Below are 17,305 nucleotides of genomic sequence, written 5' to 3'. Positions count from 1 at the left end.
TCTTGTCTTTTGGTTACTTTTTGGAGCTGTTAGGACAACATTGTTACAAAGGGGTCTTCTGTGTTTCTGAAACATGCATCTTTCAGATCATCACTCAGTACGTGATTCAGCTGCAGAGCTCTCTGTCGTCAAAGACAACATGACTGCAGAGAGAGACCTGCTGAGCAACCTGACTAAAGAGTTGGAAAGTCTGTCTGAACAGAGTGAGTCTTTGGATTTGCTAAGATAGTAATAAAATGATATCAGGTGACTAAGTCATCTGGCATTATGATCAGACTTCATATTTTACTGGCTCTGTACTTTAACAGAATTTTAAATCAAACTTGATAAAAGAAGACTGTAGCACCTCTGCACTGCTTCATTACAGCTGTAAATCATCAATCACTGATAAAAATCAATGCAAAATTTAAAAACCCATGGACTTGTGTGAAGTCTTTTGTGTTTCGGAAACATGTATGTTTATTTATTTCAGACCATAAGTTACATGATTCGGCTGCAGAGCTCTCTGCCATCAAAGACAACATGACTGCAGAGAGAGACCTGCTGAGCAACTTGACTAAAGAGTTGGAAAATCTGTCTGAACAGAGTGAGTCTTTGGATTTGTTAAGATTTTTTAAACATTTTAAAACCCATGGACTTGTTAGTTTATAATGTGTCTTTTTTGATGCTTCTTTCACATAAAACATGTCTTATAGGTTGGAAAGTGTTCAGTTTTGAATACATGAAGTCTTTTGTGTTTCTGAAACATATATGTTTATTTATTTCAGACCATAAGTTAAATGATTCAGCTGCAGAGCTCTCTGCTGTCAAAGACAACCTGACTGAAAAACTTCTGTCTTTGTCTGAACTGAGTGAGTCTTTTGACATGTTAAAATGTATTCATTGTTTACTGATGAATATGTTTCATTAAAATACTCATTGGTAACGCCACCCAGCATGTGAAAAGATCCTTCTTAACATTTGGTGGCAGGAGGTAGCCTTGGGTAACCATATTGAGTGCACTGGTTTTAAAACTAGAAATGAATAAAAACAATCACAAGGAACAAAGTAATTCACCACAGTGATGAGGCAAATCACTGAAAAGGTCACATCAATGCAAAATTTAAAAACCCATGGACCTATTAGTTTATAATTTCTTTCTTTTTTCTTTCACATAAAACATGTCTTATAGGTTGGAAAGTGTTCCGTTTTGAATCCATGAAGTCTTTTGTGTTTCTGAAGCATGTATGTTTATTTATTTCAGACCGTAAGTTACATGATTCAGCTGCAGAGCTCTCTGCTGTCAAAGACAACCTGACTGAGCTTCTCCAGAACATGAATGACAAACTATCCTCCACGACTGAGGAGAGAGACCTGCTGAAAGCCAACCTGACTGAAATGACTAAAAAACTAAAGTGTTTGACTGAACTGAGTGAGTCTTTGGACATGTTAAAATTGGCATGTTTTATTAAAATACTCAGTGGTAATGCCACCCAGCATGTGAAAAGATTCTTGTTAACATTTGGTGGCAGGAGGTAGCCTTGCGTAGCCATATTGTGTGCACTGGCTTTAAAATTGCAAATGACTAAAAACGCACTCGGACCAAAGTAATTCACCACAGTGATGAGGCAAACTCTATAATGCAACTGTTTTATTGTTCTTATCAAAAATATAATTGTAACAACAATCGGTTAATTATGTGAGAAGCTTCAAATGGTCATTCATTAAAAAAGTAGCACTTGTCTTGTTTGATGTCTCTTCCAGAGAAAACATGTCCTGCGGGATGGAACATGTTCAGTGGTTCCTGTTATTTCCTCTCTAAAGAGTCTGGTTCCTGGGATGAAGGCAGACAGGACTGTAGAAACAAAGGAGCAGATCTGGTGGTGATAGACAGCTCTGAAGAACAGGTACTGTGTGTTTGTTATTGTGTTTACAAGTGTAGTCATTCATACATGGTAAATGATTAATGTACATTATTTTCATTTTTTTCATGTTGAACAGATGTTTCTGTCTGACTTCACCAACAAAGACACTTGGATTGGTTTGAATGACAGAGAAGTGGAAAGAACCTGGAGATGGGTTGATGGGACTCCACTGACTCTGCAGTAAGTCTTTATTTTGGTCTAATATCAACAAATTACTTTATCTTTTATTACATTTCCAGATGACATTCCTCTCATTCACAAATACTATCATGTAGAAATAACTTCACTGGTGGAAATCAATGGGTGGAGAATTTTTTTTTATTTTTTTTGTGGCCACATGGGTACAGAATAACTTGTCAACAACTCATGGCATATATGACATGTTATCACATTCAGATATTTTATGGAAAATATGATATAATGACAAAGTATTTCCTATTAACGCACTGAGGAGAATTCAACCAACATTTGGCTTCATCTGGACTTGTGATTTTGCTTTCTTATACCACCTTGTTTTATTCACCACCATCATCTGAGAACAATATCTCACTCTTTATCAAGTTAAATTAAGTTAAAATACTATGAAGAGCTGCATGGTCAGATCATGGACTCATGAAAACATTTTGATGTTCCTATTGTAATTCTTACTTTCTTCTACCTTGTATAAATGTTTCTAGTGTGATTCTTTTGTCAAATAAACAGTTTAGTGATTGTGTTGTTCACTGACCTTCCAGATACTGGGATAGAAATCAGCCTGATAATAGGGGTGGAGCGGATGGTGAAGAGGAATGTGTGCATATCAGACATGAATCCACCACTTTGTGGAATGATCTTCCATGCAAATTATCTCGGCAGTGGATTTGTGAAAAAATGCCATAACGCTGTTGTACACTTTGCTCGAAGATCTGATATTTACCAATGTTTTAACTTTAGCTACTGAAGCACTATTCATTTATGCTGCAACTGTGAAATTCACCTATAGACAAAAATAATTCACTTATTATATATATAACATTTAAATGAATTATCCAAAGCAGATTGTTTTGAATTAAACCCCATTTCCTTGGATCAATTGTGTAGTTTTACATGATGTACAAGTATCAGCATCTAGTCCTGAGAGGCTGACTTCAACAGCAGAGAGGACACAGTGTTACTGTCTGAGGGAGGAAGTCCAGCAACAGAGTTCAGGAATATGTGGAACCAAAGCTGATGTTGTGATATTTTGAACTGTATTTCATTTTGAGTTTGCTCACTGAGGACGAGGGAGTGTATGGAGTAGATGTTTCAGTTTATGTTCCAGTTGTTGCTTTTCCTGTTTTTTATCTTTTTATTTCTGTGGAATATGAAATGATGTTACACAAGGACTGCTTCGGCTGCTTCCCAGAAACTGATGGTGAGACTGTGAGAGATGGTGAGAGGTGTTCAGTTCAATAAAGGAGCTTGATGCTATTTGTGATTCAGCTTCATATCTTTTCATCATCAATATGAAACTTCCCTCCACAGCTGAAGAGAGAGACAGACCTGCTGAATGCTTGACTCACTGAAATGACATCAACAGCTGTGGTTAGACTTCTTATATCCACTGTAGGTTCAGTGGAAGAAAACTATTTAACCCTTTAAAGTCAAGTGTGTCAAATCTGGTACAGAGTTTCTGAGACCTCTGGTGGATTTATTCATGCTCTGCAGCCAGTTGCAGACTTTTACTTTCATGGACTGACTTTCTAGTTTTTGTTTTTGCAGAGAAATCTTTGCAAATTGTGTCACTGTCTGCATAATAGCGGTCATTCAGGTTCCCTAACACTAACGTCTTGGTTTAGTTTGACAGACTCCTCAAAGATCTTCAGTGTTAAAACAAATACTTACCAGCCGTCTATCTCTGCGTCTCTCCTAATGTTTGTTTTTAGAGACCACTCCATCCATGGTCACTCTACCGGCATCCACCATGTTGCCTGTCAAAAGCATTTGACTGTATTTAGGCCAAAAGCTCAGAAGAGATAAACCAGAGCACATCTGTGACTTTCAAAATGAAAGTTTTATAAAGACTTTAAAATGTCTTCAGGTTTGTGTTTTTTCATATTCTAAGTTTTTAAGGAACAAAGACAAAAGAACTGCATAGTCACTTTACATGGGAAACAATAATTCAGCTGCTGCACAAATTAATGTGGTTACCGTGACTGTATGTGCTCTGCATGTGATGTTATGGTGCATCCTGCCTCGTCATTAGAACTTCACAAGACTTCAGTGAGGCAGACATTCAGCAGATAATCAGTTTTCTTGAACTGATTCAAACAGTCTCGAACATACACACATACATTCAAACAGATGAAACCTCTTTCTTGATGCTTCGTGGTGAAAAGATCACATGCACTTCACAGCTTCTCTGCATCTCACAAACACATGACAGCTAGAACAAAACAAATAAAAAAAGAAAATGATATTCACACTCATCTGATTAAAGTCCAGATTTGTACTAGTCTAATGTCTCTTCCTTGTGTTTCAAGGATCTCTGTTTCTCATTGCTCTCCTGCTGTGGTTGTTTATCTGCTGCAGTCAGACACTGAAGGCCTGATTCAAACAGCTGAGTTGCGTCTACTACTTGAAGTGTTTGATCATTGATTGCTCTGATGAACTTGTCCATCAGAGGGAACTCTTGTCCTCTGTCCTGGGGCCGTCTTCATGAGAGCCATTTTCATGTGAGGCTCATACGCCTCAAGACCAACTTCCTTGTTGGTGTCTGGGGAAGTGGTTTGTTACCTCCAACAGTATAGGTGTGTGGTCACTTGCATACTTTCATTTGATATAAAAATAACTTTTTATGAATGTGATTCAACATCCCATACAAGCATGAAGCAATAAATGACAGGTTTTGATTGCATTACATTTTATTATCCACTAGATGTCCTAATCGAGCAATGTGTCAATGAAGCCTCCAGTAATGAACCATTTTTTTTTAATCAAGTGTGGAAGCTTCAACAAAGCCTCGATTGGCCATCACTAAACACAACGACATGTTTTTAGCGGTCATTCAGGTTACCTAACACTAACGTCTTGGTTTAGTTTGACAGACTCCTCAAAGATCTTCAGTGTTAAAACAAATACTTACCAGCCGTCTGTCTATCTCTGCATCTCTCCTAATGTTTGTTTTTGGAGACCGCTCCATCTATGGTCACTCTACCGGAGTCCACCATGTTGCCTGTCAAAAGCATTGACTATATTTAGGCCAAAAGACCAGAACAGGTGAATGAGAGCACATCTGTGACTTTGAAAATGAAAGTCAAGTCCTACTGTTACTTCCTGTCTTGTATCCAAGAAGGCTAGAACACTTGCCAAAGCCTCAAACTTGTGCCATTGTTTGTCATGATTTAAAGAAGGGCCCTGACAAAATCTTAGACAATATATTGTTGATGAAAGAGCTTGAATTAACACTAGGTAGGGGTGGTGCAGTTCTTCCTTTCCCTATGTGAGGTTTTGTCTCTGTTGCCCACTGCCAGCTGAAACATTCTCCACTCAGGAATCTTATTTGCATCCGTTAATGGGTAAATTACTTTGAATTCTAAGTGTTATCTTTTAAATTGGGCCTTATCCTTTTGACAAAATGTTCACTCATGGTACTTCACATGTTGCTACTTCAGTTAATGTGAGAAACATAACTGGTGCAACAGCTTAAACTCTGTTTATTGTTTCCATGTGAAGAGAGTGTGAAGTTTTTTGCATATTAGCATACTGGCCGGTTCTCAGAAGAGAAATGCAAGATCACTGTCAATGGCATGTTAAGAATTGTTATGACAGAATTTTCAATGTGTCATTTTGTTTTTCAGTGGCATTGCATACGTTGTAATTTGTTGAAATGTGCAAAAGTTCTGATATAATTTATCCTCCTTAAAATAGGCTGATAGAAGCACATGTCAACCACAAACTCACACTGCTGACAGCTCTCTGTTATTTTAGACAAATGCTGAACGCCATAACCTTCATGAAGATAAGATTTAGTGCAGGACTGTTTTCACTAGGGTAGCTAATGAACTGACAAGTGACTGTATAATCATTATCTCTTAAACACGTGACTTCCTTGCATGTTGATTTTTTTAAAAAAGACAAATGAACTGAAACCCAGAATGGTTTCAGAGTTTTTGTGAACGTCCACAATTCAGAGAGCAGAGATCATTTAGGAAATAATCTGCATCCTTAAGATCAATGGAGGAAATTTATGTTAACATTGAAGAAGTCAAACCTGTTAACCCAAATGACTCAACAAATCACTCAGGTAAGAACAATCTGACAGAGAGGTGAATAGAGATATTTTATCATCTGTCATTTTTACTGTTGTAGACTTTGTTGGTCTCACTGTTGTTTTCTCTGTTCAGGTCCAAGGAGCTCTGAGAAGAGTTCATATTTAGGTGTTGCTGTCTTTCTGGGACTGCTGAGTGTTTTCCTGTTGGCTGGGCTCATCGTCCTTGGTGTCCACTGTGAGTCTGGTTTTCACAAGTTAAACCTGTAACACTCAGTGCCTCCAGCCTCCACTGACTGACTGTGACTGGTCCATGTTAGTGAGTCACAAACTGTCATATCACAGATATTAAACACATTTATATTTTTATGTATAGAAATGTCACAGATGTTGTACATGGACAAACTGAATTTCAGCCGATGTGTCTCTTTGAATTTCCCCAACAGAGGATCAGTCAGTGAAGCTCTTAGTGTACACCAATCAGGCATTACATTATGACCACCTTCCTTCTTGTCTTTTGGTTACTTTTTGGAGCTGTTAGGACAACATTGTTACAAAGGGGTCTTCTGTGTTTCTGAAACATGCATCTTTCAGATAATCACTCAGTACGTGATTCAGTTGCAGAGCTCTCTGCCATCAAAGACAACATGACTGCAGAGAGAGACCTGCTGAGCAACCTGACTAAAGAGTTGGAAAGTCTGTCTGAACAGAGTGAGTCTTTGGATTTGCTAAGATAGTAATAAAATGATATCAGGTGACTAAGTCATCTGGCATTATGATCAGACTTCATATTTTACTGGCTCTGTACTTTAACAGATTTTAAATCAGACTTGATAAATGAAGACTGTAGCACCTCTGCACTGCTTCATTACAGCTGTAAATCCTCAATCATTTAAAAAGATCAATGCAGAATTTTAAAACCCATGGACTTGTTACTTTAAAATGTCTCTTTTTTATGTTTCTTTCACATAAGACATGTCTTAGAAGTTGGAAAATGTTCAGTTTTGAATCCATGAAGTCTTTTGTGTTTCTGATACATGTATGTTTATTTATTTCAGACCGTAAGTTACATGATTCAGCTGCAGAACTCTCTGCCGTCAAAGACAACCTGACTGAGCTTCTCCAGACCAGCAACGACAAACTCTCCTCCATGACTGAAGAGAGAGACCTGCTGAAAGCCAACCTGACTGAAATAACTAAAAATCTTTTGTCTTTGTCTGAACTGAGTGAGTCTTTGGACATGTTAAAATTTCCATGTTTTATTAAAATACTCAGTGGTAACACCACCCAGCATGTGAAAAGATCCTTGTTAACATTTGGTGGCAGGAGGTAGCCTTGGTAGCCATATTGTGTTCACGAGTTTAAAAATTGCAAATGACTAAAAAATAACTTGGAACAAAGTTAATTCACCACAGTGATGAGATAAACTCCATATTGTTCTTATAACATATAACTGTAACAACAATCGGCTAATTATGTGAGATGCTTCAAATGGTAATTTATTAAAAAAAGTAGTACTTACACCTCTAACTTCATGGAGAGGTTGATTTGCAATGCGTCTTGTTTGATATTTCTTCCAGAGAAAACATGTTCTGCAGGATGGAACATGTTCAGTGGTTCCTGTTATTTCCTCTCTAAAGAGTCTGGTTCCTGGGATGAAGGCAGACAGGACTGTAGAGACAAAGGAGCAGATCTGGTGGTGATAGACAGCTCTGAAGAACAGGTACTGTGTGTTTGTTATTGTGTTTACAAGTGTAGTCATTCATACATGGTAAATGACAGAGGTGTATAGTAACGAAGCATGTACTTCGTTACTATACACCTTTTTGAGGATCTGTCTTTACTTGAGTTTTTTTTTTTAATCAGGACTTTTACTACATTTAAAAGTAAAACAATACTTTTACTCTGTTACTGTGACGTTTGCCACCTCGTCACTCGTTACAAATTAAAATAGAAATATAATTAATCATCGAAGGATTATCTGGAATGGGCGTGTCCGAGAGGACGAGAGGAACAACTTAAGCCCAAGTTATGCTTCCGCGTTGACACAGCGCGAGGGGGCGTACGGACCTATTATGTCCTTGCGGACCCCCGTACGTCCTACGCAAGGGCCAGACGTGCACCTACCAAAAATCCTCGACACGCGTCGAGGCGACGCAACAGCAACGCAGCAGCAACGCAGCAGCAACGCAGCAGCAACGCAGCGGCATTGGCTGTGATTGGTCCGCTAACTACATCCGCTGGAGACCGCTTTTCCGGTTTCCACTCAAACACCGCCATTTTTAAAAAGTCTTCAGTTTGGTTGGTCTTTGAGAATGGACAACAGTCTCTCTGTCTCGGTGTCCATCGTTCACTGTGACTATGACAAAAGCCGGAAGGTAAATAACTATATGAGGCGAGATACGTCACAAGAGTCTCGGTCGGTCGGTCACAAAAAATCATAGCGCCCTCTACCAGTGTGGTATTGTTTTTGTTTTATCATACCTCATCTGAAAGTGAAATAAAGAGAACAAGGGGAGAAGCATTTTTGGTTGTTTTGCTTCTTTTTATGCGTATTATAAAAATACATTGTACTTTACTTGTACTTGTATACGGAGCCCCGATACTTGAGTATATTTTTTCACAAGATACTTTTGATACTTAAGTACATTTAATGTGAGCTACTTTTACCAAAGTCATTTTCAGTTATGGTATTTGTACTTTTACTTAGTTATTTTGTTCAAGTATACACCTCTGGTAAATGATTAATGTACATTATTTTCTATGTTGTAGTACAACACTAAAATATGTTTTTTTTCCTGTTGAACAGATGTTTCTGTCTGACTTCACCAACAAATACACTTGGATTGGTTTGAATGACAGAGAAGTGGAAGGAACCTGGAAATGGGTTGATGGGACTCCACTGACTCTGAAGTAAGTCTTTATTTTGGTCTAATATCAACAAATGACTTTATCTTTATTACATTTCCAGGAGACATTTCTCTCATTCACAGTACTATCATGCAGGAATAACTTCATTGGTGGAAATATTTTAGCCACATGGGGACTGAATCAACAACTCGCTAATCTCATGGCATAGTGCACTACTCACAATAAGTTAGGGATATTGTGAGTTGTGAGAGACTCAGTGGATGTCATACATTCGGTGTTTGTTTCACTTCAGAGATTTTTGGGATAGGGAGGCAATTGTATTGGGGTGATAGACACACCTCATTTTGTGTTTTCCACGTAATGGTCTCACTGTGTACAGTGTGCCTTACATATTGGGGCCAATACCAAAAAAAAACTAAAAGACAACCCTTTCCATTGTGGCATCAATTTCAACATTCTGTGGGTATAAAAAGCTGATATTGTCAGTAAGTCATTCCAAGTTCATGATTCAAACAGCCATGAACACAGGACGTCACTTAACGGACGAGCAGCGCCACCTGGCCATAGCGCGCCTTCGGGTCGGTGGCAGGCAGTCAGATGTTGCTCGTGAACTTGGTGTGTCTCAAAGTGTCATCAGCAGACTTGCATCAAGACACAGTACTACTGGCAGAGTTCGTGACAGACCCAGGAGTGGAGCCCCACGAGTGACAGACCGCAACGATGACCAGTACCTAAGGACCTATGCACTCAGACATCGTTATGCAACTGCCACACAGCTGCAGGCCTGTTTACGAGATGTGAGGGGTACTAGGGTTTCCAGACAAACCATTCGCAACCGACTCCACCGCTTTGGCTTGAATGCCAGACGACCGTTGCAGGTGATTCCACTGACACCAAGACACTGTCGTGAACGTTTGCAGTGGGCACGAGATCATGTGACCTGGACAATGCAGCAGTGGTCTACCGTCCTGTTCACTGTTGAGTGTCTGATGGTCGTCAGCGTTGCTGGAGAAGGCGAGGTGAGCGATACGCTGATGTCAACATGGTCCCCAGGGTTCGCTTTGGTGGAGGAGGTGCAACAGTCTGGGCAGGCATCACCAGTCAGCGCAGAACAGATTTGGTTTTTGTAGATGGCTCAGTCACTGCACATTCTTACCTCAGAGACATCATAGAACCCATCATCATCCCCCAATTCCGCCAGCACACCCCCAACTTTCTGTTCATGGATGATAATGCTCTACCACATCGTGCCAGAATTGTCACAGCTCGACTTCAGGAAGTCCGAGTGCCTCATATGTTATGGCCAGCAATTTCCCCTGACCTGAACCCCATAGAGCACGTCTGGGACCAGCTGAAGCGGAGACTGGATGATCGTACCCCACCCCCACGTGACCTGGCAGAACTGCGTGTAGCACTTGTGGAAGAGTGGAACGCATTGCCTCAGGACAACATCATGAGGCTAGTGAGGAGCATGAGATGTCGCTGTCATTGCGGCAAATGGTGGAAACACCCGCTGCTGACATTGTCAATTTTTGTTATTTGGGGCTATCCTTGTTATTGTCTAAATTTTTGGGTTAATAAATATTAAACTAATGAAAATGGTGTTTCTTCTCATTCATTGTTAGTAATATCAAAGGGAACTGTTACTTTTTTCATTAAAATTCAGACCAAATAGGAAAAGCACTCATGTAAATAACAATATCCCTAACTTGTTGTGAGTAGTGTATGTGACATGTGATAACATTAAAATAGTTTATAAGTATTTCCTATTAACTGAGGAGAATTCAACCAACATCTGGATTTGTATGTGTGACTGTTTATACCACTCTGTTTCATTCACCACCAGCTGGGAAAATTAAACCTCACTATTTATCAGCAATAGCACTGAAATAACTTAAAATACTATGAAGAGCTGCACGGTCAGATCATGGACTCATGAAAACATTTTGATGTTCCTATTGTAATTCTTACTTTCTTCTACCTTGTATAAATGTTTCTAGTCTGATTCTTTTGTCAAAGATAAACAGTTTAGTGATTGTGTTGTTCACTGACCTTCCAGGTACTGGGGGACAAAGCAACCTGATAATGGAGGTAGTGTGCATACTGACGAGGACTGCGTCCATATCAGACATGGATCCACCACTTCTTGGAATGATAATTCATGTGCAAGATCTCTGCATTGGATTTGCAAAAAAAAAGGCATAACGTTGTTGTACCCTTTGCTTGAAATCTGATATTTGCCAATGTTTTAACTTTAGCTACTGAAGCACTATTCATTCTGTAAATATTCAACTGTAAAATGCACCTATAGACAAAAATAACTCACTTATATATATATAAACATTTAAATGAATTATCCAAAGCACATTGTTTTGAATTAAACCCATTTCCTGGGATCAACCGTGTGGTTTTACATGATGTACAAGTATCAGCATCTAGTCCAGAGAGGCTGACTTCAGCAGCAGAGAGGACACAGTGTTACTGTCTGAGGGAGGAAGTCCAGTAACAGAGTTCAGGAATATGTGGAACCAAAGGTGATGTGTGATACTTTGAACTGTATTTTATTTTGAGTTTGCTCACTGAGGATGAGGTAGTGTATGGAGTAGAAGTTTCAGTTTACGTTGCAGTTTTTTTCTGTTTTAATTTTATTTCTGTGGAATATGAAATGATGTTACACAAGGACTGCTTTGGCTGCTTCCCAGAAACTGATGGTGAAACTGAGAGAGATGGTGAGAGGTGTTCAGTTCAATAAACCATATCCACTGTCTCTATTTTTGATTCAGCTTCATATCTTTTCACCATCAATATGCAGCTTTCCACCACAGATGAAGAGAGAGAGAGAGAGACCTGATGAATGCCAGACTCACTGAAATACAAAACAACAGTTTTAACAAAAGCAGCATATAATTACTTACTTCATATATAACTTGAAAGCCTATAGCTGTGGCGTGGTTTAAGGTACGTATTGAATGAATGTATTAAACAGTGTGTTTGTTGGCTAATGTTAGCATTCCTGGCTAACAAGTATACTATTAAGATTAGCTTTTAAGGCCACAGGTTAACATATAATTACTCAACTACATTGTAGAGATATTATACAGACAGTGGTTATACATAATAGTGACAGAACATGTACAGCATGTAAAATCACATTCATAAACACATAAGAGATGGTGAGAGGCGTTCAGTTCAATAAACGATGTCCAAGAGCTTGTTGAAAATTGTGATTCAGTCAAGTGCGTCATATTTGGTTCATGAGTTTCTGAGAGCTCTGGTGGATTTATTCATGCTCTGCAGTCAGTTGCAGACTTTTAGTTTCATGGACTGACTCTAGTTTTTGTTTTTGCAGAGAAATCTTAGCAAATTGTGAAAAGGTTATGTCTGAAATTTCCTTCAGGCGTTCACCAGGATGGGACGTACACATGTAGGTGTGGACGCGCAGCCTGGAAACACAAAGCCTACAGCTGTGGTGTGGTTTAAGGTACGTACTGAATAGATATTATGCAGACAGTGACACAACTTGGTTTAGCAACATGTCCCTTCCCTGTTTGGGGGCAAAATCGCATTTATAACCACATGTTAAAAGTTATTTTAATATCAAATTAAAGAATGATACACAGACCTGAGAGGCATGCAAGTGATCACACACCTATACTGTTGTGTGGTACGGAGGTAAGAAACTACTTCCCCAGACACCAACAAGGAAGTTGGTCTTGAGGCGTATGAGTCTCACATGAAAATGGCTCTCATGAAGACGGCCCCAGGAAAGAGGACAAGAGTTCCCTCTGCTGGACAAGTTCATCAGCGCAATCAATGATTAAACACTTCAAGTAGCAAGCACAACTCATCTATTTGAAATAGGCCTTCATTGTCTGACTGCAGCAGATAAACAACCACTGCAGGAGAGCAATGAGAAACGGAGATCCCTGAAAGACAAGGAAGAGACATTAGACTAGTACAAATCTGGACTTTTATCAGATGAGTGCAATTTTTATTTTTTTTTTGTTCCAAGAAAACGACTGTCTAGTAAAACTTTCTGTGATGCCACTGCTCCAGCAGACCACTCCGTACAGGATGGCTGATGCCACTACAGATTCATACAAGGTCTTCAGGAGTGCCCCTTTCACTCCAAAAGACCTCAGTCGCCTCAGAAGATAGAGCCTGCTCTGTCCCTTCCTGTAGAGTGCGTCAGTGTGGTGAGTCCAGTCCAGTTTGGTGTTGAGGTGAACACCCAGGGACTTATAAGAGTCAACCTGCTCATTGTCCATTCCCTGGATGTTCACTGGTGAGGGTAGGGCAGAACGGCGTCTGCTGAAAGCCACGACCATCTCCTTGGTTTTCCCCGCGTTGATCAGGAGGTGGTTTCGTTGACACCAGTCCACAAAGTTCTCCGTCAGTCCTCTGTACTCTGCGTCGTCATCGTCTCTGATGAGGCCAACAATCGCAGAGTTGTCGGAGAACTTCTGCAGTACACAGCTGTCAGTGTTGTGTGTGAAGTCTGCTGTGTGGAGGGTGAAAAGAAAGGGGGCCAGGACAGTCCCCTGGGGAGCACCCATGCTGCTGGTGAACAGACACACAGTTCCTGTTTCTCACAAACTGTGGTTGGTCTGTGAGGTAGTCCAGGATCCATGTAGACAGCTGGTGGTCCACACCCATCCTCCCCAGTTTGTCCCTGGGAATCACCAGCTGGATGGTGTTGAATGCACTGGAGAAATCAAAAAAGGTGATTCTCACAGTGCTGCCGGGCTTTTCTAGGTCAGAGAGAGCTCAGTGTAGCAGGAAGATAACAACGTCCTCCACTCCAACATTAGGACGGTGGGCAAACTGTTGTGGGTCCATGAAGGGGCCCACCTCAGAGCGAAGAGATGTGCCAGTATCAGTCTCTCCAGTGTCTTCATCAGGTGGGACATTAAAGCCACCGGTCTGTAGCTGCTGAGGTCTTTAGGGTGTGATGTTTTGGGCACCTGTACCACGCACGAGGTCTTCCAAATCTGTGGTACCACTCTCAGCTCAAGGCTCAGGTTGAAATAAGATCACATTTACATTCACATCACATAGCGGTCATTCAGGTTACCTAACACTAACGTCATGGTTTAGTTTGACAGACTCCTCAAAGATCTTCAGTGTTAAAACAAATACTTACCAGCCGTCTGTCTATCTCTGCGTCTCTCCTAATGTTTGTTTTTGGAGACCACTCCATCCATGGTCACTCTGCCAGCGTCCACCATGTTGCCTGTCAAAAGCATTGACTGTATTTAGGCCAAAAGCCCAGAAGAGATAAACCAGAGCACATCTGTGACTTTCAAAATAAAAGTCAAGTCCCACTGCTACTTCCTGTCTTTTACCCAAGAAGGCTAGAACACTTGCCAAAGCCTCAAACTTGTGCCATTTTTTATCATGATTTAAAGAAGGGCCCCTGACAAAATCTTACACAACATATTGTTGATGAAAGAGCTTGAATTAACACGAGGTAGGGGTGGTGCAGTTCTTTCTCTCCCTATGTGAGGTTTGCCTCTGTTGTCCACTGCCAACTGAAACATTCTCCACTCAGGAATCTTATTTGCGTCCTTTAATGGGTAAATTACTTTGATTCTAAATGTTATCTTTTAAACTGGGCCTAATCATTTTGACAAAATGTTCACTCATGGCACTTCACGTGTTGCTACTACGGTCTATGTGAGAAACATAACTGGTGCAACAGCTTAAACTCTGTGTAGAGTGTGAAGAGAGTGTGAAGTTCTTTGCAAATTAGCACACTGGCCGGTTCTCAGAAGAAAAATGCAAGATCACTGTCAGTGGCATGTTAAGAATTGTTATGATGACAGGATTTTCAATGTGTCACTTTGTTTTTCAGTGGCATTGCATAGGTTGTAATTAGTTGAAATGTGCAAAAGTTCTGATATAATTTATCCTTCTTCAAATAGGCTGATAGAAGCATATGTCGTTACAACACAATTAAATAATACAACAAAACCACAACCTCTAAAATTAACACACTGCTGACAGCTCTCTATTATTTTAAACAAATGCTGAACGCCATAACCTTCATGAAGATAAGATTTAGTGCAGGACTGTTTTCACTGGTTTAGCTAATGAACTGACAAGTGATTGTGTATGCATTACTTCTGAAACACGTGACTTCCTTGCATGTTGATTTTTTTAAAAAAGACAAATGAACTGAAACCCAGAATGGTTTCATAGTGTATGTGAACGTCAATGCTTCAGAGAGCAGAGGTCATTTAGGAAATAATTTGCATCTTCAAGATCAATGGAGGAAATTTATGTTAACATTGAAGAAGTCAAACCTGTCAACCCAAAAGATTCAACAAATCACTCAGGTAAGAACAATCTGACAGAGAGGTGAATAGAGATATTTTATCATCTGTCATTTTTACTGTTGTAGACTTTGTTGGTCTCACTGTTGTTTTCTCGGTTCAGGTCCAAGGAGCTCTGAGAAGAGTTCATATTTAGGTGTTACTGTCTTTTTGGGTCTGCTGAGTGTTTTGCTGTTGGCTGGGCTCATCGTCCTTGGTGTCCACTGTGAGTCTGGTTTTCACAAGTTAAACCTGTAACACTCAGTGCCTCCAGCCTCCACTGACTGTGACTCACTAACATGGACCAGTCACAGTCAAACTGTCATATCACAAATATTAAACACATTTAGGTTTTTATGTAAACTGAATTTCAGCCGATGTGTCTCTTTGAATTTCCCCAACAGAGGAAGTCAGTCAGTGAAGCTCTTATTGTACACCGATCAGGCATAACATTATGACCACCTTCCTTCTTGTCTTTTGGTTACTTTTTGGAGCTATTAGGACAACATTGGGGTCTTCTGTGTTTCTGAAAAATGCATCTTTTAGATCATCACTCAGTACGTGATTCAGCTGCAGAGCTCTCTGCCATCAAAGACAACATGACTGCAGAGAGTGACCTGCTGAGCAACCTGACTAAAGAGTTGGAAAGTCTGTCTGAACAGAGTGAGTCTATGGATTTGCTTTGATAGTAATACAATGATATCAGGTGACTAAGTCACCTGGCATTATGATCAGACTTCATATTTTACTGGCTCTGTACTTTAACAGAATTTTAAATCAGACTTGATAAATGAAGACTGTAGCGCCTCTGCACTGCTTCATTACAGCTGTAAATCCTCAATCACTGAAAAGGTTGCATCAATGCAAAATTTTAAAACCCCATAGATTTGTTACTCTATAATTTCTCTTTTCTATGTGTCTTTCACATAAAACATGTCTAATAGGCTGGAAAGTGTTCAGTTTTGAATCCATGAAGTCTTTTGTGTTTCTGAAACATGTATGTTTATTTATTTCAGACCGTAAGTTACATGATTCAGCTGCAGAGCTCTCTGCCGTCAAAGACAACCTGACTGAGCTTCTCCAGACCAGCAACGACAAACTCTCCTTTACGACTGAAGAGAGAGACCTGCTGAAAGCCAACCTGACTGAAATAACTAAAAATCTTCTGTCTTTGTCTGAACTGAGTGAGTCTTTGGACATGTTAAAATTGGCATGTTTTATTAAAATACTCAGTGGTAACGCCACCCAGTATGTGAAAACATCCTTCTTAACATTTGGTGGCAGGAGGTAGTCTTGGGTAGCCATATTGTGTGCACTGGTTTTAAAACTGCAAATGAATAAAAAATAACGAGGAACAAAGTAATTCATCACAGTGATGAGGTAAATTCCATAATGCAACTATTTTGTTGTTTGTTGTATGTGAGATGCTTCAAATGGTCATTTATTAAAAAAGTAGTACTTACACCTCTAACTTCATGGAGTGGTTGATTTGCAATGTGTTTTGTTTAATATTTCTTCCAGAGAAAACGTGTCCTGCAGGATGGAAAATGTTCAGTGGTTCCTGTTATTTCCTCTCTGAAGAGTCTGGTTCCTGGGATCAAAGCAGACAGGACTGTAGAAACAGAGGAGCAGATCTGGTGGTGATAGACAGCTCTGAAGAACAGGTACTGTGTGTTTGTTATTGTGTTTACAAGTGTAGTCATTGATACATGGTAAATGATTGATGTACATTATTTTACAACACTAAAATATTTTTCATGTTGAACAGATTTTTGTTTCTAACATCACCAACAAAGAAACTTGGATTGGTTTGAATGACAGAGAAGTGGAAGGAACCTGGAAATGGGTTGATGGGACTCCACTGACTCTGAAGTAAGTCTTTATTTTGGTCCAATATCAACAAATGACTTTATCTTTCATTACATTTCCAGATGACATTCCTCTCATTCACAAATACTATCATGCAGAAATAACCTCATTTGTGGAAA

Source organism: Chelon labrosus (genome assembly GCF_963514085.1).
Source record: "Chelon labrosus genome assembly, chromosome: 5".
Lineage (NCBI taxonomy): Eukaryota > Metazoa > Chordata > Actinopteri > Mugiliformes > Mugilidae > Chelon > Chelon labrosus.
The sequence above is the reverse complement of the archived record's forward strand: the minus strand, read 5'-3'. Positions refer to the sequence as shown.